Source organism: Choloepus didactylus, chromosome 1 (assembly GCF_015220235.1).
Source record: "Choloepus didactylus isolate mChoDid1 chromosome 1, mChoDid1.pri, whole genome shotgun sequence".
Classification (NCBI taxonomy): Eukaryota; Metazoa; Chordata; class Mammalia; order Pilosa; family Megalonychidae; genus Choloepus; species Choloepus didactylus.
Window position 1 is genome coordinate 240320093 of NC_051307.1, and position 27299 is coordinate 240347391.

Below are 27299 nucleotides of genomic sequence, written 5' to 3' on the forward strand. Positions count from 1 at the left end.
GCCACTATCTGAGTAAGCATTCTGCCATGGGCTTATGTTTCTCATTTCTCATACCACCTGATCCCTAGGAGGTAGGTCTTATTTTTATTCCCATTTTACAGATGAGGAAACTGAGGTACAAAGAGGTGAAATGATATTGCCCAAGGTCACAGGGTACTTGGGGATCTGGTACTGCATGAGGCCCCGCCCTGATCCCAGGGCCCCCTTGGGAGGTCCAGGGAGTCACATAGGACCCAGGTGCCCTGCAGCTGTTGGCGTGTCTTCCTGGCCGCACAGGGTCAGCCCCAAGGACCTAGGCCAGTCTCCCACCTGGGCTGGGCAGGTATGTGGGGATGGCTGACCTGGCCTTGCTGCTGAGAGGTCCAGAGGCCAGGGACAGGGGCTTGAGGTCACAGCTCCTGCAAAAGGAGCCTGCAGAGGCCAATTAGGGAGCTCACATGCCTGACCTCCTAGGAGAACACATGGCCTGGGGAATCCGGAGCTACTCTTGGAGGACCCACTAGGGGAGGCTGCCTTTTCCAGGTTGGGAAACACGACTTCATCCATGCTGTCTTGTTAACATTCTCTCTCTCCCTCTCTCTTTTCTTCTCCCCCTCTTCATCAAGCCTGCCTCTTAACCTTGGCCTCCTGGCCTCCTATCCTGCCATCCTCCCCCTATTCTTTCATTGCCCTGCAGCCTTAGAGAGCTTCCTAAATTCCTCTAAACCCTTCTTTGGCTCCCCTGTGCCCTCGGCATAAACCCAAACTCCTCACTGTGAATTGGTGAGGTTTGGATGACTGTTTCAGACCCCTCCCACTGTCCAGTTTCCTCTATCAAACCCCCACTGCTCCTCAAATATATCTGTATTTTCAGGCATTTGCCAGGAATGCTTCACTTTTCTTCTCTGCCTAGAGAACTCCTAGTCATCGTTCAAGACTCAGCTCCAGCAACCTCTCCTCCGTGAAGCCTTCCTTGATTTCCCCTCCAGCATCCTCTCCCTTCTCCCCACCAAGAAGAGTTAAAGCAATTCAGCTTTTTTCTGTGAGTCTGTCTTGTCCATCAGGCCAGGGCACTGCCGGGGGTCTGCCTTTCTGTTGAGGCACTGGAAATAGAGCCTCAACAGATATTGCTTGAATTGGCGAGGACAGGTTTGTTGAATGAAAATGCAGTTCTGCTGCGGTTTTTGTACTGGTGTTTGCATCTCTCTGGAGGACTCGCTTGGGGGTCCTCGCTTAAGAGTTGCTATTTCATGAGCCTGTCAATAAGTGGGGGTCAGTCACCACTTTTGGGGGCTTCCTCTGCATGCCCAGCTTGGGAAGGAGATAGGGAGACTTCACTTGGATATGACTGCCCAGAGATGTCCTAACTAGGGCCAGGATGCCTGATCCCAGGGCTGGACTCAAGGTGAGCTGAGCCCTCAGGGAGGGGCCCCTGGCCCTACAAGTGACCCCTCCCATCCACCTACAGCTTGGCATTTCACCATTAGTAGTTAATTTCTTTGGATCAGTCAACAATTATTTACTCAGAGCCCACTGAGTGTGAAGCACCATGCTGGGGTCCCTAGTTAACATGTAAATATTTGTGTGTGTGTGTGTATCTGTGTTCACTCCTGCTGGAAGGCTGACTCTCTGGAGGAAGAGGGGGAGGAAGGAGGAAACAGAGGCACTGGGGAGCAGAAGGGTGGGAACCCAGAACATTGGAGCTGAGAAGACCGCTGCTAACCTGTGGATGGTCAGACATTCCCAGGACTGTACCTAATGAGAAGTTAGAAATAGAACATGGCTACCCTGATGTCTGCAAGCCCAGTTGGGAGGGGCTGGGGTTCACAGGAGTCTCACCAGCTACCTTTGCTGAGCTCTTCCTGGGTGCTAATGCACACACATGCACTCATGCATGTAAATCCCCTTCTCCCTACAACATCCCTGCTAGGGGGAAGACTATCACCCCCATTTTGCTGATGAGGAAACTGAGGTTTGGAAAGTGGAGATGACCAGTGCAAGAGTACACAGCTGGAGGCAGAATCAGAACTCAGAGCCTTCCTGGAAGGCTGCAGGTATAGCAGGGTTCTAGGCTTATCCCTTATGAAGTTCCCAAGCAGCCAGCGTCTTGGAGGGACCACTGTCCCTGCCCCCTCATTCAAAGCTCTGTTCTCTGGGCCATGGAGGAGCTCATTCAGCCTCTCAGCGGGGGTGTGGTCCAAAGAGCATGGCATCTGGAGGCAGCTTGACCTCATTCCCATCCCTGCTCTGCCCCTCAATGGCTGTGTGGCTTTGGGCAAGTTCCTCAATCTCTCTGGACTCAAGCTCCTCATCTGTGAAATGGGGATGATGTGACTTGCTTTGTGCTTCTCATCCGCTCACATATCCACTGAGCACCTACTACGTGCCAAGTTCTAGGCTAGGTGCTGAGGATGTAGTAACACACCAAGGAGCCCATGGTGTCTGCTCTCAAGGGGTTTTAGAGACAGATGTAAACTCAATGATCACACAAATCAATCTTAATTTACAAAGGAGTATGAGAGGAAGGGGCAGAGGCTGTGAGTGCATGCAGCAGGAGGAGCTGGCCAATAAAAGGAGCTGGATGGAATAGAAGGAGGGGGCAGAGAAGGCTTCCCCACAGGGCAACGATTGAGCTGGGATCTGGAGGCTGAGCAGGAGTTCACCAGGCAAAGGGGGGAGTTCCTGGTGAAGAAAATGGCATGTGTAAAGGCTGTGAGGCTGGAAAGAGCTCAGCAATTCTCAAGGAATCTCAAGGAGTCCTGAACGACTTGAAGGGGAGAGTATGGGCAAGAGGTGGGAAGGGGACAGGGGTGCCTTGCAGGTTACACCACAGATTTCTGCCTTTACTCTGGAAATGGGGGGAGAGGGGCCTAAGAAGGGTTTTAAGGATTAAATGGAATGATGAACATAAAGTCTCTGGCAAGGGGCCTGCCACATAATAGAACTCTGCAATGTTGACACAGTCAGCTCCCACCTTCCCCAGGAAACTCATTCATTCAGCAAACCCTGATCCAGGGCAGACTCTGGGCTGTGGGAACACTGGCGAGCAGGGAAAGGGCCCTGTTTACACAGAGCCTTGACGAGAAGGACAAGACCAGAGGGGTAGATGGAGCAGGCATTTACAGAGTCCTCAATATGCTGGCAGCTGATGGGAACCACCTGACAGGAGGGGAGACTGAGGCTGGGAGAGGTGACTCATGGACCAGTTAGTGGGTGACTGAGATGAGAGCTGTGGGCTCAGGACTCTCACTCTAGTGCTCACATCATGGCCCTAGGCTGCCCCTAATGGCAGCCCTGCTTGATGTAATCTGCTTTCCCCCAACCCCAGGGAAGCTGGGTGGGACGGCTGCAGGGGGAAGAAGAGATATTACTACAAATTACAAGGAGTCATATTGAAGGGGTCACTGACTGAATACTTACTGTGTGCAAACAGGTACTGTTTGTCCCAAGAATTTTTCATATTTTGACTTATTTGTCTCCTTTCAAGGATCCTTTAAGGTACTTTGGATTATCATCCCATTCTACAGATGATGAAACAGAGAGACAGAGATGCTGGATACCTTGGCCGAGGTCACCCAGCTCGTCAATGGAGTTGGGATTTGAACCCAGATGTCTAGCTCCCAAGCCTCCCCGTTATCAAGTCCATGCTATAGGTCTGGGAACGCCCAGGTCCTGCCAAGGGGAGCAGGGGCTAGAGCTGGGCCTGAGAATGGATGGACAGATGGACTGGCTGCCTCAGGTGATGGGTGATGCTGATGGAGCCTCAGTGGCCTCCTTAGACTCATCCCCACAGGGAATCACACGTAATTCCCAGAGGCCACTAGGCCCAGAAACTGTCTGGGAATTCCCTTTCGAGTTTGTCTTTGGAGCTGGTTTACATGGAATCACGGCCCTTGGGGCTGGGAGGCTCTGTGTGTACCTCTGTCCAGCCCTATCCTCCCATTTTACAGATGGGGAGCCTAAAGCCCAGAGAGGGGAAGCCACTTGCCTTGGACACACAGCAGAAAAGCAGAGACTGGGAGGCAAGTGCTCTCTCCAGGTAGCCCTATAACCTCATCAAAAATCCCTCCTGTCAGCTTGTGGGCCCAGTGTGCTCAGACTCCTGCACAAAACCCCCCTTCTTCATCAGGCATGGCTCCAAATAGCTCCTGTGCAGGGATTGTCCCCACGCTCAAGGGAGACCCTGCCATCAGTGGGGACTTCCCAGGACTGGGTGTCCCACTTGGCAGGCCCTCTGGGGACAGCAGTGCCCTGAAGGCTGGGCCACCGGCCAGCAGCCCGAGGCGGTGGAAAGGGCACTGGACTCGGAGGCACCAGAGGTGGGATGAACTGCCGTGGGCCAGGGGGATGTCCTCCTCCCTGGAGCTCACCTTCCTGCTCTGGCAGCCTCCCTGTCTTGCCCATCCCACAGGCTGGTTCACAACAGTTGAATACAAGAAGGACAAGGAAGGGTCTTTGCAACCATAGACTATAAGAGGCTTCTCAGCTATTCTCTCTGTGGAGACAGTGTGGTAGAGATTAAAGAGATGTGGGCTGACCCCAGCTCTGCCAAAGGACTAGTCACTGGGCCAATTTGAGCCTCAGCTTCCTGATCTGTGAAATGGGAATGATAATACCTGCAATTATGGGAGTGCTGTGAGGCATGGATAACTCCTGTGTCCTTGGCACATAGTAGGAGCTCAGAAAAGTCCAGCTTGCTTCTCCATCTCTATTCTGCAAAGGTGACAACACTTTAAGTGGTAGGGAATCCGACTGAAAACAAAATGCGTGAGAGAATCTGAAGATATTATTGGCTCATATCTTCCTTTATTCAGCATTAAATGACCACCTACTATGTGCATAGTGGTATGAGGCTTCCCTCCTGGAAGCAGGGCTTCAAAGGAGCATACTCAGTTGCAAAGAAGGGAAGGAGAGAGGGAGGGTTTGGGGAGTCCAGTGGGGTTCCAGGTGGGGCCTCTGCCTGGGGTGGGGGGTAGGGGTGTGTTGGGGGGCATCTCACCCCCATCAGGGTCTCCCTAAGGGTGGTAACCATCTCTCCTACAACTTGATGGGAGCTCTTGGCTGCCAGACCTACAGAGGAGCCCATCCATCAACCCCCACCTGAAAACCTAGTCCCAGTTCAGAGACTCAGAACCACCCAAACCGAACTCCAGATGGTGCACGGCAGGGGCGCAGGCCCCAAACTCATCCAACCTGGTTTCAAATCCCTTAGGCAAATTGCTTTGCCTCTCCGAGCCTCAGTTTCCTCATCAGTAAGATGAAGGCTTGTAGTTTCTCCATCAGTAAACCTGAGTTTCTTCACTATAATATCTACCTCAAAGGGCTGTCCAGAGAATTCATGGAGACACTATGTGTAAAATACTTTGCCCGTCCTGTGTTACCTACACAATTAATGGCAGCTTAAAAACACCCACAAGCCCCTCCTTGGACCTGAGTTCTCTCCATCTTGTGTGGCTTGGCGTGGCAGCAGCCTTGCCCAGTGACGATCTGGAGCTGCTGCTGATGGCTCTTGAGAGCCAGTCGTGGGTATCAGTGATTGCACGTTGCTAGCTTGCAGTCGGCTAAGGTGGGAGCATTTACACCACCGAAATTGGCAAATGCTATGAAGCAGGGTACCCATTCCCCCGAGAGCTGAGTGTTAAGCATTTACCGGCACTTCACTGAGTCTTGGGCAGGATCTCAGCACTGCTGCCTTCTGGGTCTCAGGAACCCTTCCTGAGCTGGGTTCCCCCTGCCTGCCCGTCCCTGCCCCTGGCTGCCCTCACCCCGGCCCCCACCTCAGCGGGTACCCATGCCCACTCTGGTAACCTGCTCCCCACACCTCTCTCTTCCTCCTCTGGCCACCAGACTTGCTGGAGGGTTGCTTCTCTGCCCAAGGCGACTGAAGCATCCACAAAACGAGTCTAGACATGGCACAGCCCTAAAACACTGTCAGCCGATTATCTTCTCTCTCCCTCTCCCCCATTTTCCTCTCTCATTGCCCCACCGGAAGGCCCTGTCCCAGCCCTCCTCCTCTCAGCCTCCAGCGCCCTGGTTATACCACCTTCTTGCTGAAACTCCCCTCCTGAAGTTTCCACGATGCCCAGCGCCCACTCCTCCGACCGTTCCATCTGCAACTCTTCTTCCTTTAATCCCCAAACCCTCCTGGAGGCCTGTGGCCCAGATCAGCCCTGCCCTGTTCCTTCTTCCTCCCTGCGAAGAAATAAGCTACTCTGCTTCTCAGAGGCTCAGCAACGAGGAAACTTACGCAGCTCTCACCAGCCATGCATCAGACACTGCGCCAGCGGCTCTCCCAGCCCCTCTCATTTTTTAATTCCTCATCTGCAAAATGGGAATGAAGAAGGCATCAACCCACGGAACTGTGCGGTGATCCCAAACGGTAGATTTTGTGACATTGGCTTCTCGATTGGTGACTGCCACGCTCATGCTGCTTTTTTGCTTTGAAGGGCAACGCTTGCTTAGATTTACAATTTTTAGATGTGCGTTAAAAAAATGCCATAGCCATGTTATTTATAGGCAGCTCCCATACGTGTATTTTTTTTTTTAAATCATTCCTTGCCTGCTCTGCTAAAAATAACAAATGATAAAGGTCATGTCTGCGTCTACCTATCAGAAGGATCCACAAAGAATGAAGCTTTTGATTCACAGCCTCAGGGAACTAACCGGAAGGCTCTGGTGCAGGCCACGGCCCTTGAATTCCTCCCTGGGCCATGTGGGCCCAGAACTCACTGAGGGGGGTCAGAGAGGGGAGCTGACAGAGCTGGGGAGAGAAGCCTTTGCTGTCTCCGTGGGCAGGTAAGACCTGGGCTCTGTCACCTCCTTCCCCAGCTCAGAGATGGGGACAGGGGTGGGGTGGATGGGTGAAGTTGGTGGAAAAACCGTAGACTGAAAGACAGGAGGCCTGAGGTTCTGGTCCCAGTAGTGTGGCCTGGGCCTCAGTTTCCCCACATTCAAAATAAGAGGGGTGGATAACGAGTTGCTGAGACTTTTCTTCTGATCCTGAATGCAAAGACGTTCTATTCTTACTTTCCTCCCCTCCCACATGCACCACTGTGCACTTGTGTAATAAATGCATAATACATAAATGTAAATATTTAATAAACATCCACGGGCCCCTAGTAATGACAGCGAGAAGCATCAGAGCTGGTATTTGTGGAGAGCTGATGCGAGCAGGCACTGGGCTAAGGAAGCATGCAGGCGGAGTAAACCCGTTAAATCGGCACATCTACCCTTGGGGAAGGGACATCATCATCTCATCTGGCACATGATGGGGAGCCCCTGTGCACAGTCCCCATCAGGCAGTGACGGTGCCAGAATGTGGACCCCGAGCTGGGCCCGGCGGGTAGGAAGACAGAGACCCACAGCGTGCTTCCGAGATGCACACGTGGTCACGGGGATGACCCTCTCATGCGGTGAGGGCCTGGGCCACCTTCCCAGGTGAAGGATGGAGCGGGGCAGGCTTCCAGGTAGAGCTCAAGGTGCCTGGGGCTGGGGTGTGAGGACGGAGCCGGGAGCAGAGGGAGGCGGAGTCACAGAAGGCACTTGGGGAGGGCGGCAAACCCCACAGCAAGGGGTTAAACATTTGACCTATGGCCCTCTGGTAATGAAGTTTGCCGGTTCCATTGTGCACTATTATACAGCAAACATTTGTCTTTAAACCAACTCCCCTTTTAAGCACTTACATGCCTACCTAATATTACCCTAAGCATTAATAGCCAAAATTCATGGATCGGGGTTGTCACTATTTTTCTTCTCACATACATTCACATAAGTGCACAACCATTAAAAGGGGGTGCATTTGTGCTCCCTCCACGATGGCAGTGTGGGTCCTGCCTTTTGGGAACTGCTGCTGTGTCCTCCAGGCCACCAGGGGTGATCAGATCTGGGTGACAACAGACAGATCTCTGGGAGGTTAGAAGGAGCAAGAAAGGCCTCCCTGGGGTCAGACCCTGGCAAAATCTGGGGGCCGGGAGCACCCCTCGTCACCCCCGGGCCGCCCCCTCCTCCCCAACCTCAGCTCTCCCGCTTTGCCGGTGCCCAGGAGAGCCGACTCCTGCCTCCACCCTTTTCCCAGAGAAGAGCCGCTGCGGCCGTTCTGACCTCAATGACTAACACAGATTCCTGGCCTACTTAGAAAGCCCCTAGCCTCTCATATTTATAGCCACCTCCCGACGATTCTGTTCCTGCCTCTGAGGGAGGCCTGGCCCCTCTTCGGAGCCTTCTTTCACTACCCCCACCCCTGCCCCAAGTCCCGCTTTCATGATAGGTGCTGTTCAGCAATCCTCTTTGGGGGAGACAAACAGAGCAGGGACTTGGTTGCCAGTGGCTGTGGGCAGTGGCTTTTCCTGCCCAGACCCCATCTGTAAATAGGGTGGGAGGGCAGCTATACTGGCTGGGCTGGGTAGTGGCGAGGACTAAATGTGCTCCCAGTTCTGAGAAACAAGTAACGCCTAACGCCTGCAGAGTGCCACATACCAGGCCCTGCTCTGAGCACTTGGCACGTATGAACTCATTTCATTCTCTCGACAGCCCTAGTTCACGCCCATTTTGCAAGGGAGGAAGTGGAGGCACAGAAAGGTTAGGGCACTTGCCCAAGACCACACAGCCAGATTCAAACCAGACACCGGAGTCTGCCCCTGTGGCCACCGTGCTAACTTTATGGGTAGTCGGTGAAATTAGGAATTTTCGTCCCCTTTTTATCTCCTTCCTTTGGGGTTCCCTTTTTTTAGTTAAGCATGACACCAACTGTCTGCGATGAAGCTGCTGGGGTGGGGGCAAATAACGAAGGCTTCGTGCTGGTCTCAGACATCACCAGAGCAATGGCCGGCATGACTCAGTGAGGACAGAGCTAAGGAGGGGACAGAGAGGACGGAGCTGAGAAACGCAGTTGTGATTTCCATCAGGGTGCTTCTTCTTATAGAGGACACCCAGGCCAGAAAAGGGAAAATGGGGCAGGTGTCAGGTGGTAAGCAGGAGGTGTTGGGGCCACAGGAGTGGGCGTCAGACCCTCAGTTCCCAGGCTCCCTGCCCTTACCCCCATCTCTGACTTCTCTTGCCCTTGAATCTCAAAGCAGAAAAACATCTCATCAGATAAATCTGTTCTTATGACGGTTTTAGGAATGGGAGTCACCTTGTCCCATGCATGCTTATAGCTAAAAGAAAAAGGATTCCAAGAGGGGTGGAAGAATATATTGTCTGTGTATTTACTCTGGAGATGGTATTGTGCTAGGTACTTTACAGTCACTTGTTCATTCAACAAACACTGGCTCAGTATTCGCTCTGTGCTGGTGGCTTCATATATCATCTCGTTTATTTCTCAGCAGCTCTGTGCAGTAGGCGCATCATTACTCCCTTTCACAGATGGGGAAACTGAGGCACAAAGACACTTTGCCTGGGGGCACACACCTAGTAAGAGGCTGGGCTGGGACTGCATGCAGGGGCTTTCCCACACCCTGCAATAGCTAAAGGTGGATGTGTGGCATCAGCACAGTGGGTATTTTTGAGGAGAAGCCATAACTTACTTTGGCTTTCCATACTCCTTTTTCTAAGCTGCACAGATTTGGACACACCCTAGCCTTGCAGGCTCCCCAACCTGATGCCAAACAGTCACCCTGACATGGTGCCAAGGAGCAGTCGGAAATGTCATGTCTTGCTGCTCTTCCTAAAATCAGCCTTAAGAGATAAAAACCCTGTTCTTGAACAAGCCAAGGTTTCAGGATCCTGGAACTGAGGCGAGGTGTGGCGCTGCCTGTCATTAACCAGAAAATTGATGTCCGACTCTGAATTAATTAGCTTTTTCTTACAATGATTTAGGGAAGCCTGTAATTAGCTCAGAGGCCCCGAGGAGGTCGGGTGTCAGAGCCAGCCCTGAAAGAGGCGGCAAGCTGGGGGGTGGCATGGCTAGGTTTTAAGATCAGACTCCTGATCTCACCAAGGTGACAGAAGGTGGGTGCACCCCTCGCTGCCTGTTGGAGAAAGACCTGGGGGACTGAGGGGATGAGGCGGGATTCGAGACTGTGCCTTTGCATTTTGATTTGCACTGGACCAAACTTTATATAGCGGATGCAACTTCTGCAGACAGCATGTCACTGTGGGTTCAAAGGGTGGAAATCAGACTAAATTGCTGCAGATTAACCCTCACAGGCCCTTAAGGATGGTTGTGGAGCTTCTCCAGCAATGCCAGGTTTTTGAGCAGGATTTTCCCCGCTAATAGCAGGCTGAACCCTGTTCCCAGTTCTGAGACGGAGGCTTCCAGAATAGGATCTGCATTGCATGCAGGGTAGGTGGACTTTAGCCAGACACTGGTCAAGGTCTTGCCTGAGACCCTTGAAGCTGCAGACTTCAAGAGCATGCAAGTCCCTAAGGGGTGGATTGCCTCTCTGTGGGATCCATGCCCCCACAGGGAAACCCACCTTTGTGGGTTGCCTCAAAGTTGTCCCCCATGCCTGCATCCTCCCAGGGAATTTAGCCTCAACCTGGAGGCATTGGTGAAACCCATAAATAACCAGTCAAGCATGGTGCAGAGTTTACAGTCCGTCCGGAGACTAACACCCACAGCCTGGGGCCAGAAAGCCCTTCATTCCCCAACTTGTACCCTAAACACTTTCACAGACACAAATACACCCACAGCCAATGGACGGTGTTAGCGGATTGGTGTGGGTGTTTTAATCCCTGCCAGCCATTTGCTTCCTGATCTGGAATGATCTACCTGTTGACACTCATTTTCAAGGTGTTTTATGGACATTCTTAGCCCCACCATGCCCAATCGATACAGAAGTGGTGAGAGTGTGGAAATTGCATAAAGAGACTGTGGGAACAGAAGTGAAAAACTTGTATTGTGTCGTCTGAGATGTAAAGACAAATTGATTATGAATGCCTCAGGGAATTTAGTCTGCATGTGAGTAGAGCTGGCCATGGGCAACACTCGTAAAAATAATAGCATCTTTTTTTTTTTTACTGCTATTTTTGCAGAAAGCCTACTATGCATCAGGCACTATGCCAGGTGTGGTCACATACATTATCTCTTAACTTCTACTACAATCCTGCTAGCTAGGCAATATTAGCTCATTTTACAGAAGAAGATATTGAAGGTCAGAGAGGAGGTACCTTGCCCAAGCAGACCCAGCCAGAAAGGGCAGAATTTGAATCTGAATAGTGTTCTTCTACACTTCCCAGAGGTGGGGTAGTGGGGCTGGGTATTGAAAGACGAGGAGGAGTAAGTGGATGGGCTGCATGCAGAGAAGAAGGTGAGTGTAAAATTCAATTTTTAAAGTACAGTCAATCCTCATTATTCACAGATTTCATGTTTATGAATGTGCCTACTTGCTCAAATTTATTTGTAACCCAAAATCAATCCTCGTGGTCCTTTGGCAGTCATTTGCAGACATGCCCAGAGTAGCAAAAAATTTGAGTTGCCTGAAGAGCATGTGTCCAGCTGAGGTCGAACAAGACGATGCTCTGCCTTCTTGTTTTTGCTCTTGGACTATAAATGAGTGTCCTTTTTACAGTATATTTAGTGCTAGGCTTTTCACATTTTTTGTGCTTTTTTTTTTTTTTTAGGTGATGTTGCTGTTTAAAATGCCTCTAAGTGTAAAGCTGAAATGCTACCTAGTGCCCTAAACGCAAGAAGGCTGTGATGTGTCTTATGGCAAAAACACATGTGTTAGGTAAGCTTCATTCAGGCAAACAAAGCTCTAGTTCTATTGGCACTATATCTTTCATAAATGTTCATAAACCAATAATATATATTCAAGTAGGAGTTTTTAAACAGAAATGCATAAAACAAGGCTAGGTATTGATCAGTTGACGAAAATACTGTGATCAGAGGCTCACAAGAAACCTAACCCTGTATTCCCCACCCCCCTCACCGAGCAATGGTCCAGCGTTTGCTAATTTCGTGTTTGTGGCCACTTTATAGAATGTAACTACTGTTAATACGAGAATTGACGGTATGTGCTGTGCATTTACTGACTCAAGTCACAGAGATGGGAAGCTCGCCCTGCCTCCCTCCAGCTGCTCCCAGCCCTGCGGATGTGTCCGGCTAAGTCCAACACGATCAGCCTTCCTTTTAGTGCTTCAGCAGCCTGCTCCCCTCTCCTGGGTCCCCCAACTAGTTTCAAAGCTCGGCCATCCACCCCAACAAGGTCTGCAACCCCAGCCTTGGACCGGCACTGGCCCCAGTGGATCCCCATGCTTTGCTTCTTGTCAACTGCCATGCTTGTTCCCTGCCCATCCCAACTTTGAGTCAGGCTCAGAGAGGTTAACATGCTGGCCCCAGGTCACACAGCTAGTAGGTGGAAGAGCTAGGCTTTGAGACCACATCTGTCTGATTCCACAACCTAAGGTCTCCCCCAGGCCCATCAAGCCCATCTCCTTTCCACCTCCAGAGTCCTTCCACTGGAAGTCCTTTCCACCTCCAGAGTCCTTCCACTGGAAGTTACTTGCTGTGTGCAAAAACCCCTGGCACTTGTTAGCTGGAGGGTGGAGATACATTTTGGATACCACCCAAGAAAAGGACACTGGAAATGACTTTTCTCTGCAGCTCTTGCTGCCAGAATGCACTGAACCCTGGACAGGAGCAGGCCTCTGCAAGACTCACATCAACGCTGCTCATTTGTGCTGAGATTTACCGCTGAGTGTGCACTTTCCCAGCCATTGCCCAATAGATCCCCACAGCAGCCCTGGGGTGGGAGTTCTGAATCCTCTTTTACAGAAGAGGAGGCTGGAGGTCCAGAAAGGTGATGTGGTCTGCTCAAGGTCATGCTAGCACCAGGGAGGTGACCTTGGGCAAGCCACATTCCCTCCCAGAGCCTCAGGTTCATCATCTGCAAAGATGCTGTGATGTTGGCTCCCCAGGGTTGCTCTGAGGGGCAAGGGGGAGAGTGTGGTGGAAGGGCCTGGCGCACGAGAGGTGCTCCACAGCTGACAGATGGACTTGACTCTTCAGACGGAGTGAAGGTCACAAGAAAGTGGAGACTTAGGCTAAAGTAAAGGCCAAGAGCCAAACTGATTCTCAAGCCACCACTGGCATCGACAGGCGGACTGGCTGCTGCCTCGATGATGTTGATGGCTGATTTCTAGTGTGTCAGACTCTGCCTTCAGTCCTCCATCTGCATCATCTCATTTCACCCCCATCACAAGCTCTAGAAGGTGGTACACTCATCACCTCCATTTTACAGAAGGGAAACGGTGGTGGAGGTGGGACAAGTAACTGGGAACCAAAAGGCTGTTCTGTAATAGAAAAGAAACGACGACTCCAGTTTAGAGTATGACAAACCCGTCAATTAGCCATCTCCTTCCCCAATGTACCACCCCCTCCCCAATTATCTACAGACCAGGCCTCCCTCTTTCCTTGGCTCCTCCTGCTCTCACCAGTAACTTCCTTTTCCAGAACTCACTGCTGCTCCCCCACTCACAAGACACCTTAGGGACTGCTGCTCCCGGCACATAGTGACAATCAGGAGCCCCTGGGGACCCTGGACCCCATCCTGTTGGGCCAGGGGAGGCGTGAAGCTGAGGCTCTGCGTATTGTGAATCTTTGCTCCAGCTTTGGAAGTGGCAGAGGCTCCTGCTTTATAACCAGCTGTATCACTGGCCCAGTGGTGCAAGTCGCGTCTGTGTAACTTCCATCCTATTTCAAACATGCTACCGAAAGAACCCTGGGGAAAAATTCCTCCTCAACTCCCTTTCCACTGCATGGGCAAAAATCTGATCCAGTACTCGAGGACCCCCGTATCACTAATTCTTCAGGCTTGTAGCTGGGAGACAGGAATTAGGAGGCTGTTTGTTGGCTCCACTGAATGGCCAGACCCTATGGGGACCAAGCCGTCTCTCTGGGCCTCAGTTTCCTCTCCTCTAAAAGGCAGAAATAATTAAAAGAAAGCAAATCAGCAGGAGTGGACTGGAGTAGAAGCTGCAAACCAGCAGCTTGTGAGAGGCATCCAGATTAAAATAAAATGTGTTTGTTTTGCTCAGAGCTTAAAATAAAGTTGAACTAAATTCCAATATTTAAAAATGGGGGGGGGGGGGCGGCGGGAATTGTGCATAAGAATCCAGATTTCTGGCTTCTCTTGAAATATTGGAAGCACGACCCAGCCTGAGGTTGGTGGCAGGTGGGTCAGGCCCTGGAGACAGGCATCTGGTCATGGGTTCACACTGCTCCCTAGCTGACTTCACTAAAGTCTGCGTCTCCCCTGAATTTGGGAGGAAACTGAATTTCCAATGCCTGGAGAAAGGGAAGGGGTTCCAAAACCTTCCATATTTATTTAGCAAACACTCATTACACACCAGAGTTTGTTTTAAACATACCAGGTATAGTCCTAAGCAGAATTCACACATTAATCAACTACTTAATTCCTGCAACCAATCAATTTATAGATGAGGACACTGAGGCACAGAGAGGTTAACCCACTTGCCCAAGGCCACACAGCCAGTAAGTGTTGGTGATGGGATTTGAACCCTGGCAGTCTGGCTCCCACATCTGTGCTTTAACCGCAGCCAATGCCACCTCCCCACTTTCTGGATGAGTGGCCAGTCTTGGGACATTGTCCAAGTTTCCATTTCCCAACATGAAAACTAAATCAACCTCCCCAGGGCCCTTCTCCATCCCTCCCCTCCTATGGTTATTCCTTCCCTCCCTCAAATGCCAATCGATTCCTTTAATCCTCTCAACCCTGGAAGGCAGGCACTATTACCATCCCTGTTTTAAGATCAGGAAATTGAGGCACAGAAAGGTTGAGCCACTTGTCCTGGCTGCAGAATTATGCTCTTGGCACCCCCTTTTTAACCCCACCCAGACCACCCTCCCTTGCCATTCATTTCTTCCCTCCTCCATTTCTTCACTCACCCATGCATCCAACACCTAGCTAAGACCCTGTGCCTGTGCCACCCCGGTGCTGGGCAGAGGTGACTCAGAGACACCTGTGAGGTGTTCTGAGCCCCAGTTGCAGGGAGGCCGAGGCTGGCTGCGGCCGGGAGATGGCTTCTCGCCCCAGAACAGGAACTGCCTGTGACTGCTCCCTTTGGAGCCAAGGCCAGTGGGAGAACTGGTTTCTAACTGGCCTGGAGAGCTCAGGAGGAGGCAGCAGAGAAGCCAGGGTGGCCCTGGCGGCAATGGCTCCCATCCTGAGGGAGAAAGAGCAGCTTCCTGCAGGGTGAGTGTGCAGAAGGCACTCACAGGTTCTGGGGACGCCAGCAGCCCTTGCACCCACACCCCCAATCCCACCCTCTCCAGGGGGACACTGACCAGCCTTTTAGTCCTGGCTCTGCCACTGGTGTCCTTGTCCGGGACAAGGGACTTTCCCCTTCCAGGCCTCAATTTCCTCACTTGGAAAATGAGGGAGTTAGACCACTGGGGGTCGCAATATTTGCAGTGTTGTTATTTAAATAACCTTGTTTTTCTTTCTTTCTTTTTTTTTTTAAGTTTTAGGTTTGCAAAAGAATTGCAAAGATAGTACAGGGAGTTTCCAACCTAACACCCTTTTTCTGTCCCAGGTTCCCTTCCAGGATCTCACATTACATTTAGTCATCTTCTCTCCGCAGGCTCATCTTGGTTGTAGCCATTTGGCAGAGTGTTTTTTGTTTGTTTTAATTAAACCAGTATGCCTCAGAGGGAATGTTTTGGGTACAAGAAATATTCTATATTTTGATCTGGCTGCTGGCTACCCAGGTGTAAACACAAGTGAAAATTATCAAGTGGGATAGTTAAGATTAGTGCACTTCAGTCATTTCAATGTATGCATATCAGGCCTCAATTACAAACAACTGAACGACTCTCTGCAATTTGCCACAGTCCCCAGCATTCCCTATTATCCACTCAGAGGCTATCAATCTTTTGTATCATATGCTGGGTCCCAGTCGTCCCCACGTGGTAGACAAATCTATAAAGCCCCTTCCAGTTTGCTCATCTGTAAAATGGGTATAACAACTCTTTCCACCTGATAGAGCTATAGTGAAGACAAACTGAGACAACAAATATAACATTCTTAGCACAGTGCCTGGTGCAATGAAAGTGTTCAATACATGGGGACAATTAATATTGGTTGTGTAATATTTGCATTATTAAAACAGCTACACAAGTCTTCTTTCTCCTTAAAGCAAACCCCATCGTCTCCCTTCCCTCTCTCCTCTGCCTTCTTTTCTGTCTTCAGCCTGCCAGAAGAGGCTCAAACTGTGGTAGGCAGAAGCTGAAGGACCCAGTGAGAAGCCTGCAGAGGGGGTCCCCATTCTGCTGACAGAACCAGGGGACCCCTGAGGACAACCTCCAGATCTGTCCCCTGAAGTTGGAAACCCCAATTCTTCCCTTGTTAAGGACTTCTTGAGGTGCAAAAGGTTCTGCAATTCCCAGCCATCTGCCCCCAGAAGCTGCCCCCCTGACCCCTGAGGGATTTCTTTCCCTTGGCCAAGGAGACCTGGGGACAGTGGGGAAGCTGGAGGGCTTTTGGCAGGGGGTGCTACAGAGATCATGAGGAGAAGGCAGCAACCCCACAGTCTCGGCTCTCTGCTGGTCCAGCTGAGCATGCCCCTTGTGGGGACAGCAGCTTCCTCTGTGTGGCACCCCCAGACCTGTGACTGGGATGAGGTCAGTGGGGGGCAGGCTCCAAAGGCTTTGAGGTGACCATTTGCAAGGATTACACCCAGCTCTAGGCAGGACCATAAACAGCAACTGGTGATGGGTGGGTTGAGGGGTGACCCAGACTGGGTGAAGGTCACTGAAGTGCTGAGAGGAGCAGGAAGGACAGGGGATGGGAGTTGGGAGACTAGGGCTGATTCCATCTTGCCCTCTGATTTGCTGTGTGACCACTGGCAAGTCCCATCCCCTCTCTGAATGTCCCTTTCATCACCATCACGATCACCATCACCACTACCACCACCATCATCGTCATCATCGTCATCATCATCATCATCATCGGCAGCAATAGATGGTGGTGAAGATGACGTCTGCAGGAGAAACAGAACTAAGCCCTTTATGTGTACAGCATAATTTCATCCTTACAACTATCCCATTAGGAAGGTCCTGTCATTATCTCCATTTCACGAAAGAAAAAATGAGGGTCAGAGGTTCAAAAATTTGTCCGAGGCTTCCCAGCTAAAATGTTTGCAGAGAGGATTCAAAGCTGGTCTGTCTGACTCCAAGTCTGAGACTATAACCTGTGTGCTCTCCTTTGTGGCTGCACCTGGGACACAAGCAGGTGGCTGAAAGGCTCTCAAAGCTTTCCTTTTGGGGCTGACCTTGCTCCCTCTGAATCCCGGTCCCCCGTTTGGGTGTAACAGGGAGTGGGTCAACGTTCAGAGCTAACACCTACAAAGCATTTACCTGTGCCAAGGGACTACATCTATTCTCTCACCTGATCCTCGCAACAGCCTTATGAAACAGGTCCTATCATCACCAACCCCGTTTCACAGGGCAGACAACTGAGGCACAGAGAGAACGAGATACACGTCTACAGTCACACACAGGGGCCAGGATTTGAACCTGGGCATTTGGGCTCCAGAGCTCCTGCTCTCACATGCTTTAGCGCGGCTTGGGAGGGAGGGCTCCTACGTTGCTGGGGGAGGCCCAGTGCAGGCTGCCTCGCCTAATTGCAAAGGGCTTGCCTGGATGGGCCTCTCCCTCCACCTCCCTCCCAGCCCCAGGACCCAAACATTGGCAGGTCCCTCTCCTTGCAGCAAGCTCCTTCGGGACCGGCCAGTCCAGGGCCAAGGGCTGGGCCCAGCAAGCCCACTCTCCCATACCTGGGCCAGAGATGGTGAAGCAGCCCCCGGGGTCCCCTCCGGGTCTCAGTCCAGAGGAACGAGTGCCTGCTCTGAGCTCTTGGCTTCCGCACCGACAGCCAGGCAGCCGGGGGCACGCAGCCTGTGGCTATACCCTGCAAGGTGGCTGGGACGTCCGGATCCTGACTACCTCCCTTTCTGGCCTTGGGATCGGGGAGGAGGGGATGGGCACTGGGGCCCGGGGCTGACCTCCACAATGCCTTACTTGGCAAAACGCTGGTCTCTGCCAAAAGCAACGTGGGTGGCGGGCATTTCTCCACGCCCTCAACTTCCTCCTGGGTACTGTTCCCGTGAGGCTCCTGATCCTATCAGCGACGTCCTGGCTTCGGCCCCGATTACCTGGAAGTTCTTTTGTTCCAAGGACTCTCTGTTCAGCTGGCTCCTGTAGACTGGCCCCAGGAACACAGGAAAAGGGCTGCCTTGCTGTGTGCACCTTGTGGGACCCAAGAACAACGGAGGCTTCCAGTGAAACAGGACATGTGAGTTTGAATGGTCGGGGAGAGGGTGGGGACGAGCCTGGCCCAGACAGCCCCCGAGTCTCGCCTCCTCCAGGAAGCCTCTCTGGACTAAGGGGAAAAGAGGTAACAGGTCCCCCCGTCCCACCGTGTCTCTTAGCCTTGTGACACTCCTTGCTTGTTCCTGCATAATGTGCCCAATCGCCTTCTCTCCATTTAGAGAGAAAAGGAAGAAAACATTTATTGTTTCCTGTTAGGCAACACCTGACTTCTCCAACATCCCTAGAGAAGGAACACTTTCCACATGAGTGAGTTTCCCAGCTATTGCAATCTTCTCTCTTTGCCTGCCAACGTTTGTTTTATTTTAAACATCTCAGGTGTAAGGAACTCGTCCCTGGCTCTTTTATTTTTTCCACTTCTAAATGAATTGATATTTTGCTAATCACAACTCCTATTTGACAGATAGTAGAACATCTGCGGCAAACATATTTAGTCAACCTAGAAACTTCTTTTGCCTCCCAGCCTTTAACTTTTTACCATGCATTTTATATCATACAAGTACTAAGCGAATACTTTCTTGTTGGAAAAAGGCAGTTCACGGACCATTAACAAGGGCCATTCCTGCAAATGGTGGTTACTGGATGGTGGTGGGAAGATCCTCCAGCCAAGAATGGATTCAGGTCTATTGTCCCTTCACTAAATAGCCCCAGACTGCTGAAAGTTTAAGTCTATGCATCTTATTTTCATGGCCATTTCGTCTTTGCCCTTGGCTTCAACACTGCAAACTGGGTGATGGCGGTGTGCCTGCTTCTAATAGCCAATTCCTTATCCCGCTACATCATTTGACTCTGGTATTTTCTTCATTCAGTGGGTGCCGAGCACTTACTTTGAGTCAAGGACTAGGGATACAGCGATAGCCAAGACTGAGATTCTGTCCACAGGGAGGGAGAAAAAATCCCCCAAAACGCTGACATCGATCCATATGCTCAGAGAGGTTAGATTACTTTCTCTGGGCCACACAGCCAGGAAGAAGTACAGCACCCATTCAAAGTCAGACCTATCTGAGTCAAAAATCCAAGTTCATTCCATTGCCCAACTCTTCCTGAGGAGTTTATGTTCTAAAGGGGAAGATGTAACTAAACAAGCAAATAAAAGCAACATATGCTCTATATCAGAGACATATATGACGAGCTGGATGGGCTGAGAAGGTGGAGCAATTAATTTTTATGAGGATGGAAGGCACATTGAGGATGTTTCCAGGGAAACTGCAACTGGAACAAGGTCTTCTATTGTTTTATAAAATGTCAGATAACACTTGTGGTTAGAATTGTGTCTAAAGTAAGAGTCATGATGCCTCGAGTGAGGACTGTTGGGATTATTCATCTGTAAAATGCCTAAGCATGAAGCACATGAACTGGGTTCTGTCTCTGCTTTTCCTTGATTGCATCAGGTAGTGAGGTTCCCGTCCCTAGAGGTAACCAAAGAAAGGTTAAAAGCCTACCAGTCAAGGACACCGGGGAAATTTCCTAGCCTTGGGTGGGGTGGTTGAGGTGTTCTTTGGTTTCTTCTAACAATAAGATACTACAAGTTTCCCAGCAGATACAGACACAGCAAGTGTTTCTGAGCATGTACCAACCAGGCACTGGTGTATTGGTTGCCTCATTATCCCTCAGGACAGCTTCTGAGGTAGCGGTACTGTGCCTGGTCTAGAGAGGGACAAACTGAGGTGCAGAGAAGGGTCTTTCCAAGTTGCAGCCCAGTGCTCTTCCTATTACAGTTGCTAATGCCCCTCTGGAGACAGCCAAGTGAAGGGGGAAACCCATAGGGCAGAGAGCCCCCTCCTGGGCCAGAAGGACTCAGCTCTTAGTGCCCAGGCTGGACATCTGCCCATCCCATCTGTGTGATGCCCGGGGTCCCCTGAGGGGACAAAGCCCACCCAAGGCCAGAAGGCGGGGGCTGGGGGCCAAGAGGCAGGAGTGGGCTGGGGCGGGCACACAGCCAACCAGAGCCCCTTCAGGCCTCACGCCAGCCCTGTGCCGTGCTCCCTGCCCCCTCCCCATTTCCAGAAGAACCAACAGTCCACAGAGAGTCTCCTGGAAGAGAATGAGTCAGCAATTTGGGGAAAGGACATTGCCCTTTTGGAAAATGATGCCAAATATCCCTTGAGTCTATCTGAGAAGTTCGATGCCATGAATAAACTGGCAAGGATGGGGGTTAGCCCATTAAAAATAGGCTTCAAACAATTATGGTGCCAACTATCTTTTCCCAGGGCTTATTCGGTTCAGAGGGTCCCAGTGGGAAGGGGTCTGGGGCCCTCAGGATTTGAGACAATTGCTCCCACTGGGGACCGGCTGGAAAACTGAGACCCACTAAAAAGCCTCTGATATTCCAGCAGTGGCCCATGTTATATTCTCTCCCATTTAATCCTCCCAGCATCCCTAAAAGGGAGGGTTTATTCTTCCCATTTTAAAGAAGCTAAAATTGAGGTGGGGAGCATTTAAACAACTTTGCCAGGAGTACACACAGCCAGGACTGGACCTGGCCGAGGTCGGGTCTGCAAGACATGCAGAATAGCCACAAGGAGTTGATAATTTGCTACCAGAGGCTTGGGGTACTTTTGACTCACCCTCCTTGCTCTGTGGTCTGCATTTCAGACTCTGGGGCAGTCTGGCCAGGGGGAGGGCCCCCGCTTCCCTTGGCTCTCTCAAGGGGCAAAGCAGGATTTTAGGGAAATTCTCAAACTACCTAGGAGGACAAGCCTTTTAAAAAGCCTCAAGTACCTTTAAAGCCCTCATTTTCTTAGGAACAACCGGTATCCAGGTTCAAAATATCAAAGCCTTGCATTTGTGCCAGCTGTTACCTTTTATAAAGCACTGTCACACACATCATCATCCAGCCCCAACCTCCTGAGAGGGGACTCCATGTTTTAAGGAGGAGAAAACCAGTCCTGTAAGATGAGTTGCTACGTCAGCGAGTGTGAGTTATGGATGCCTAAGAAGTTCCCTTGAAATGGAAATCCTGCCAATTGAATTCATTTATAAAGATGGATATCTTCATTTTTACATAAAAGGGGTTTCCATTGAGGATTTTTGAGGGGTGTTTTTCTGGCCCAGATTTTGGGTAAAACATTTCCCATAAACTTTCTCTGAATTGATCAGGTTCTCTCGGTTCATTCTCTCACTGGATGCTCCTGTGGGCAAACTGGATGATGGGATTTCTCGGGTCCCTTACCGAGGAGGTGACATTTGCAAGAGGGTCAGGGTTTGGGAGGCACTTGGGCCTTGGCGGCCAAGGAGCGAGGAGGCTCTCGGGAAGACAGCTCAGCCTTGCATGGTCTTCCACGTCTCCTTGAGGGCCTGTCCCACCCGCTCGAGTCTGCAGGGCCCAGTCCGGGCCTGGCCCAGAAAGGATGCTGCCCAATGCTTGCTAGATCTGTGTCTGCTGGTTGGTTCCCAGCTGCTATCAGCTCCTCCACTTTCTTTGCATTCTGCATTGCATGCAATTGCATGGATGCCAGAGCCACACTGCATGGGTTCAAGTCCCTGCCAGGGTAAGTGACTTAATCTGCACTTCATTTCTCCTTTTGCAACTTGGGGGGAGAGTAGGAGTGCCTACTTCACAGGGCTGTCGGGAGGACTAAATGATTCGTGTTTTTAAAGCCCTTGGATCAGGGTCTGGCACATGGTGCGCACTGTGTTTAGTGGCTACTAGCACTATTATTATCATCAATGAATTAATTCAGCCAACGTGTATGGAGGGCTGTACGCATGGAGTCAGACAGATTAGACCCAAATCCCAGCTTTGCAACTTAGCAGCTGAGTGACTCTGGGTATTTTATGTAACCACTCTGTGCCTTGGTTTTCTCATCTGTGAAATAGGGATAATAAAACTACCTGGGCCATGGGCTGGTGGTGAGGGTAAGGGTCATGTCAGGATGCCTGGCTCGGAGCAAGTGCTTAATAAATGCTAGGGACTATTCATTATTATTATTGACATGGTTATTACTATCATTTCTACTGGGTGCCGCGACAGGCCCTCCCCACAGCAGCCATGGGAGAACCGCACAATCAGACCTTGGCCAGTCTCCACTGTGTGCTGGGAGGCCACCATTTGGGGACGGGCAGCCCCTCCTTCCCCTCCCCAGATTCTCCCTGTCCCCATACTGTCCACTGCCCAGCACACTAGACCTTGAGTTTTCCACGCAGCCCTTTCTGGTGCCTTCCCAATCCTCTCCTGGCTGCAGAGGGACATTTTTCAAACATTCGTTAGTGGGTGCGGACTCTTAAATCGCCTGCCTTGGACTCTCGCTCACTCCCACCCTGCAGCCCTACTGTCCTCCTTGCTGCACCTCAGCTCCTCCAGGGCCGCTCACTCCCAGGCCTTCCCATCTGCCCATACAGTCCCCCAGCCAGACCTCCCGGGGCTGGCTCTTCTCACCATTCAGATGACCAGCCCGGCCCAATGTCCTCCCCTGACTAACAGTCACTCCCCGCCCTGCCCCCTGGTTTGTTTCCCTCACAGTGCTTGCCATGCTCAGAAGCCGTCTTTATTTATTTCACCACTGCCTGCCTCCTCCCCTGGAGTGTCAGTGCCTCGAGGACAGGGCACTTGTTTCTTTCGCAAAGGCACCCGGTGGTGAATAAAACTGTAACAGTGACTGGCTCATAGAACATGCTCAATAAACATTAAAACCATGGACAGGTGGCCAAGCCCCACTTCCCAGCATCCTTTAGAGAAAAGATAACGCATCTTTGTTGTTATGTGATAAAAGAGGTTAAGCCCCATGGTGATAACTCTGCTACATGGTTGCCAACCACGGGCATGTGACGCCTTTCGGCCCCTCACAGGAGAGGGAGGGGGCACTGTCACCTCCGTCCCCTGGAAATGGCTCATGAATGACTCTCCTCAGCCTCCTTTCCCACCCACGCCTGTCAAAAGCTGCCGGGTTTAGACGCCCGTGTTCCTGCTCTGTCTTATCGGTTGTTTAATATTCAAGAGATGCCATTAAATAGATAATGTGAGCAATTATATAATGTGTTTGGAAACAATCTGCTTACTCCCAAAGTGGCCGGGCGAGAAGCGGAACTTTGGCGAGGCAAGAGGTCCTGCTCTCTCCGAGGGCGGAGGAGAGGGGCTCGGGGCTCTTGGCTTGCCCGCTCCTGTCCCTGATTTGGGTCTTGAGTTTCTCATCTTCCCTGGTGTAGGCAGGGTGGGGTCGTGGGAAACAAGCTGCAGGCTCAGGATGTTGGGTTTGCATCCTGGCTTTACCCCCTCCTGGTTGGGAAGCGTCCTCCCTCTGAGTCTCACTCAGTCTTCCCATCTCTGAAAAGGGTTGATGATGTCTACTGGGTAGGTTGGATGAGACGTTGACTCTGGGCCGTGACTCAGAGGATGTTCTCGTGGAAGGTAAGTTGAGGTCGATGCTGAAAGATGATCAGCACAAGCTCTGGTCCCCTAAAGGGTGGGAGTCAGGGTGTGCCATGCATGGACCCAAAGGATCACATATCACCATATGACAAGACAGCATAAGGCCCAAAGAGAGGGCTTTGGGAGCACAGAGGAAGATGATTAACTCCAGCAAGGGGCCAGTAAAACCTCACAGAGCTGCCCTATGTGCTGACTCAGGAAAGTGGGGTGGCATTTGACCCATTCAAGTAACATATATTAGGCACCTAGTATGTCTATTCATTCAACAAGCATTAATTGAGCACCTACAATACATTCCAGCTCCTCTGCTAGGCACTTTGCATGGACTGTCATTGCTTGGCTTTCCCAAGAGGGTGTGATAACACTGTTGTCTCCATTTTACAGATGCAGACTCAGAAGGGCTGCTTTTTGCCTACGATCATGGAGCTGACCAGCCACCAAACTGGGATTGGAAGCTGGGTAAGAGCCCAGCACACAAGCTCTTAACCACCATGCATCCTGCTACCACCCAGCACCATTTTCTCTCTTGGCACTTAGCACACAGCCCCACAAGCCCCGACAAGCCCGGCTCCCCCACCTGCCTTGCCCTGCACCTCTGAGGCTCATATGCACCCAGGGACTGACCCAGAAGTCAGGGGACGTTGCTGGACTTTCATGAGGGTATAAGTCTGTCTTCCCAGCACAGAGACAGTGTCTGATCCTCCCGGGCACAGTAAGGGGCTGGGAGAGACCCCAGGACTGAGAACCATCTGTGTCTTTCTCCATGTTCTAGGCCAAGCTCCCTATTCAAATGCAAAAGGGATGCAGGGGAATTTTCCCAAATAGGCACGACATTGCATAAAGAATACATGTGTCCCCACTAGGGTGGCAGAGGGAAAGGAGCTGCCTTCAAATGCCGCCTTCCTGTTCGGATGACCCTCTATGAGAGTCCCCCCAACCCCCACACCCCATACTCTTTCCCTAGACCTCCTCCCCCTCCCCCAAGCAAAGCCCCAGCCTCCAACTCACCCCTCCACGTCTTCTGGTTAAACGAGAGGCATCAGGGTTTGAAAAGTAGGGCCCGTGTCTCGCCAGCTCTGGTGACAGGGTGACAAAGTCTGGCTCTGGAAAAGGGGAGATGGCATTGGTTAGGGGTGGGTGACTAGATGGAATCCAGCTCAGGAAGGAGTAGGGAGGGAACAGTGGTAGCTTGAGTGCCCCCTATGTGCCCACCTGACACTAGGGCTAGGGGTGGGCAGGGATGGAGATGGTGGAGAAGCAGGGATGTCCCCTGTCCCCGCCAACCTCCCAGGGGCTGACCCAGCCCCACAGGCACCCAGCCCCTGCTTTCTCCATCAAGACCTTCCCCAGGAAGACTGCAGCCTCCTGGGCCCTGAGCCCATCTCTGGCCAAACAGAGGCCCTTGGGTGAGTGGCTTCATCTTTCCGAGCCTCTGTTTCCCCACTGCATGACAGAGATAACAGCACCTCTATTTCAGTATATTTTTGTGAGGAGTAAATGGACTATAATATGCGTAAAATGTCTGGCTCTTAGAAGTGTGAAATAAACACTAGCAAAAGTCAACAGGACTTTTGAGAACACCTTCTTGACCAAAACGGTGATGCAAGATGAAACGAAATGAAGTTTCAGTGGCTGAGAGATTTCAAATGGAGTCGAGAGGTCACTCTGGTGGACATTCTTATGCACTACATAGATAACACCTTTTAGGTTTTAATGTATTGGAATAGCTAGAAGCAAATACCTGAAACTATCAAACTCCAACTCAGTAGCCTTGACTCTTGAAGATGATTGTATAACAATGTAGCTTACAAGGGTTGACAGTGCGATTGTGAAAACCCTGTGGATCACACTCCCTTTAATCAGTGTATGGACGGATGAGTAGAAAAATGGGGACAGGGACTAAATGAAAAATAGGGTGGGATGAAGAGGGGATGATTTGGGTGTTCTTTTTTACTTTTATTTTTTATTCTTATTCTGATTCTTTCTGGTGTAAGGAAAATGTTCAAAAACAGATGGTGGTGATGAATGCATAACTATATGATGGTACTGTGAACAGTTGATTGTACACCATGGATGATTGTATGGTATGTGAATATATCTCAATAAAACTGAATTTAATTAAAAATAAAGTCAACCGGAGAGCTGCAGGGCTCTCTGCTGGCATTCTTTTATTTATGTATTATCTATACATTAATCCATTTATTCTTAACTCTTTATTCTGAAATAATTATAAATTCATAGGAAGTTGCAAAGAAATATACAAGGAAGTCCCATGCATCCTTCTTCCAGCCTTCCCCATAGTAAACGTAATGCACAATTATTGTATACTGTGAAACCCAGGTCTTTGAGTTTAGTATGATCCACAGAGCATATTCAGAGTTTACCAGTTCTATATGCACTTGTGTGTGTGTGCGTGCAATTTTATCTCATATGGAATTTTGTGTAACCACTGCCACAATCAAGATACACAACTGTGCCATTGCCACAAGGCTTCCTCATGCTACCCCTTTAGAGTCACACTCACCACCTCCCCCCCTCATCTTTAACCCCTGGCAACCACTCATCTGTTTTCCATCCCTATGATACTGTCCTTTCAATAATGCTATATAAATGCATGCAGTGTGAAGCCTCTGGGATTGGCTTTCCCCACTCAACATAATTTTCTGGAGATCCATCCAGGTTGTGGCATGTGTCAATAGTTCACTCCTTTTTATTGCTGAGTAGTTTTCCACCACATGGATATACCACATTTTGTTTAACCATTTACCTGTTGAACGACATCTGGGTTGTTTTCAGTATTTGGCTATTATGATGAAAGCTGCAATAAACATTTGTATAAGGTGTTTTTGTGTGAACATATGTTTTCATTTCTCTGGGATAAAAGCCTGGGAGTACAATCATTGGGGCATATGGTGGTTGTATGTTTAGTTTTTTTAAGAACCTGCCAAACTGTTTTCCAGAATGGCTGCACCTCTCTGTCTTTTTATTTTAAAGCAGCGTGGTGGAACTGTTGCTCATCGATCACACTGGGATCACTGTGCACAGTCATTCATTCCACAGATATTTGCTGCACACCCACCATGTGCCGTGGCTTCAGGAGGCTCGGGACTCATAGCCAGGCACAAGGTAAGTGAAGTTCTTCCCCTCAGGGAATGTACATTTTAATGGAGACAAACAATTTACAAGAAAGCCTCAGAAAGCAAAGTATAGTATTACCATATGACCTGGCAATCCCACTTCTAGGTATATCCCCAAAGAATTGAAAGCAGGGACTCGAACAGGTATTTGCACACTGATGTTCATAGTGGCATTATTCACAATTGCCAAAAGACGGAGGCAACCCAAGTGTCCAGCAGCTGATGAATGGATAAAGAAAATGTGGCGTATACATACAATGGAATATTATTCAGCCATAAAAAAGGAATGAAGTTCTAATCCATGCAACAACTGGATGAAGCTTGAAGACACTCATGTTGAGTGAAATAAGCCAAATAGAAAAGGACAAATATTGTATGAATCCACTTATATGAAATAATTAGAATAAGCAAACTCACAGAATCTGAAACTAGGATAGAGGTTACCAGAGGGCAGGGTAGGGATAGGGAATGGGGAGTTAAAGCTTAATTGGTACAGGGTTTCTGTTTGTGATGGTTGAAAGTTTTGGTA

The 27299-nt window shown here is 50.4% G+C and overlaps 1 protein-coding gene across 8 annotated transcripts in view; it reads right to left on the reverse strand.

Annotated features, from left to right (window-relative positions):
• ATP2B2 (ATPase plasma membrane Ca2+ transporting 2) overlaps positions 1-27299 on the reverse strand; it is a 389290-nt gene that overhangs the window by 202085 nt on the left and 159906 nt on the right. For 7 of the 8 annotated variants that reach the window (XM_037801944.1, XM_037801931.1, XM_037801845.1 and 4 more), the window contains one exon: positions 24642-24736. The exons of the other annotated variant lie outside the window; for it this stretch is intronic. The gene's annotated coding sequence lies outside the window, so the exon portion shown is untranslated. The remainder of the gene's footprint in view (positions 1-24641; positions 24737-27299) is intronic. 8 annotated transcript variants of the gene reach the window in all.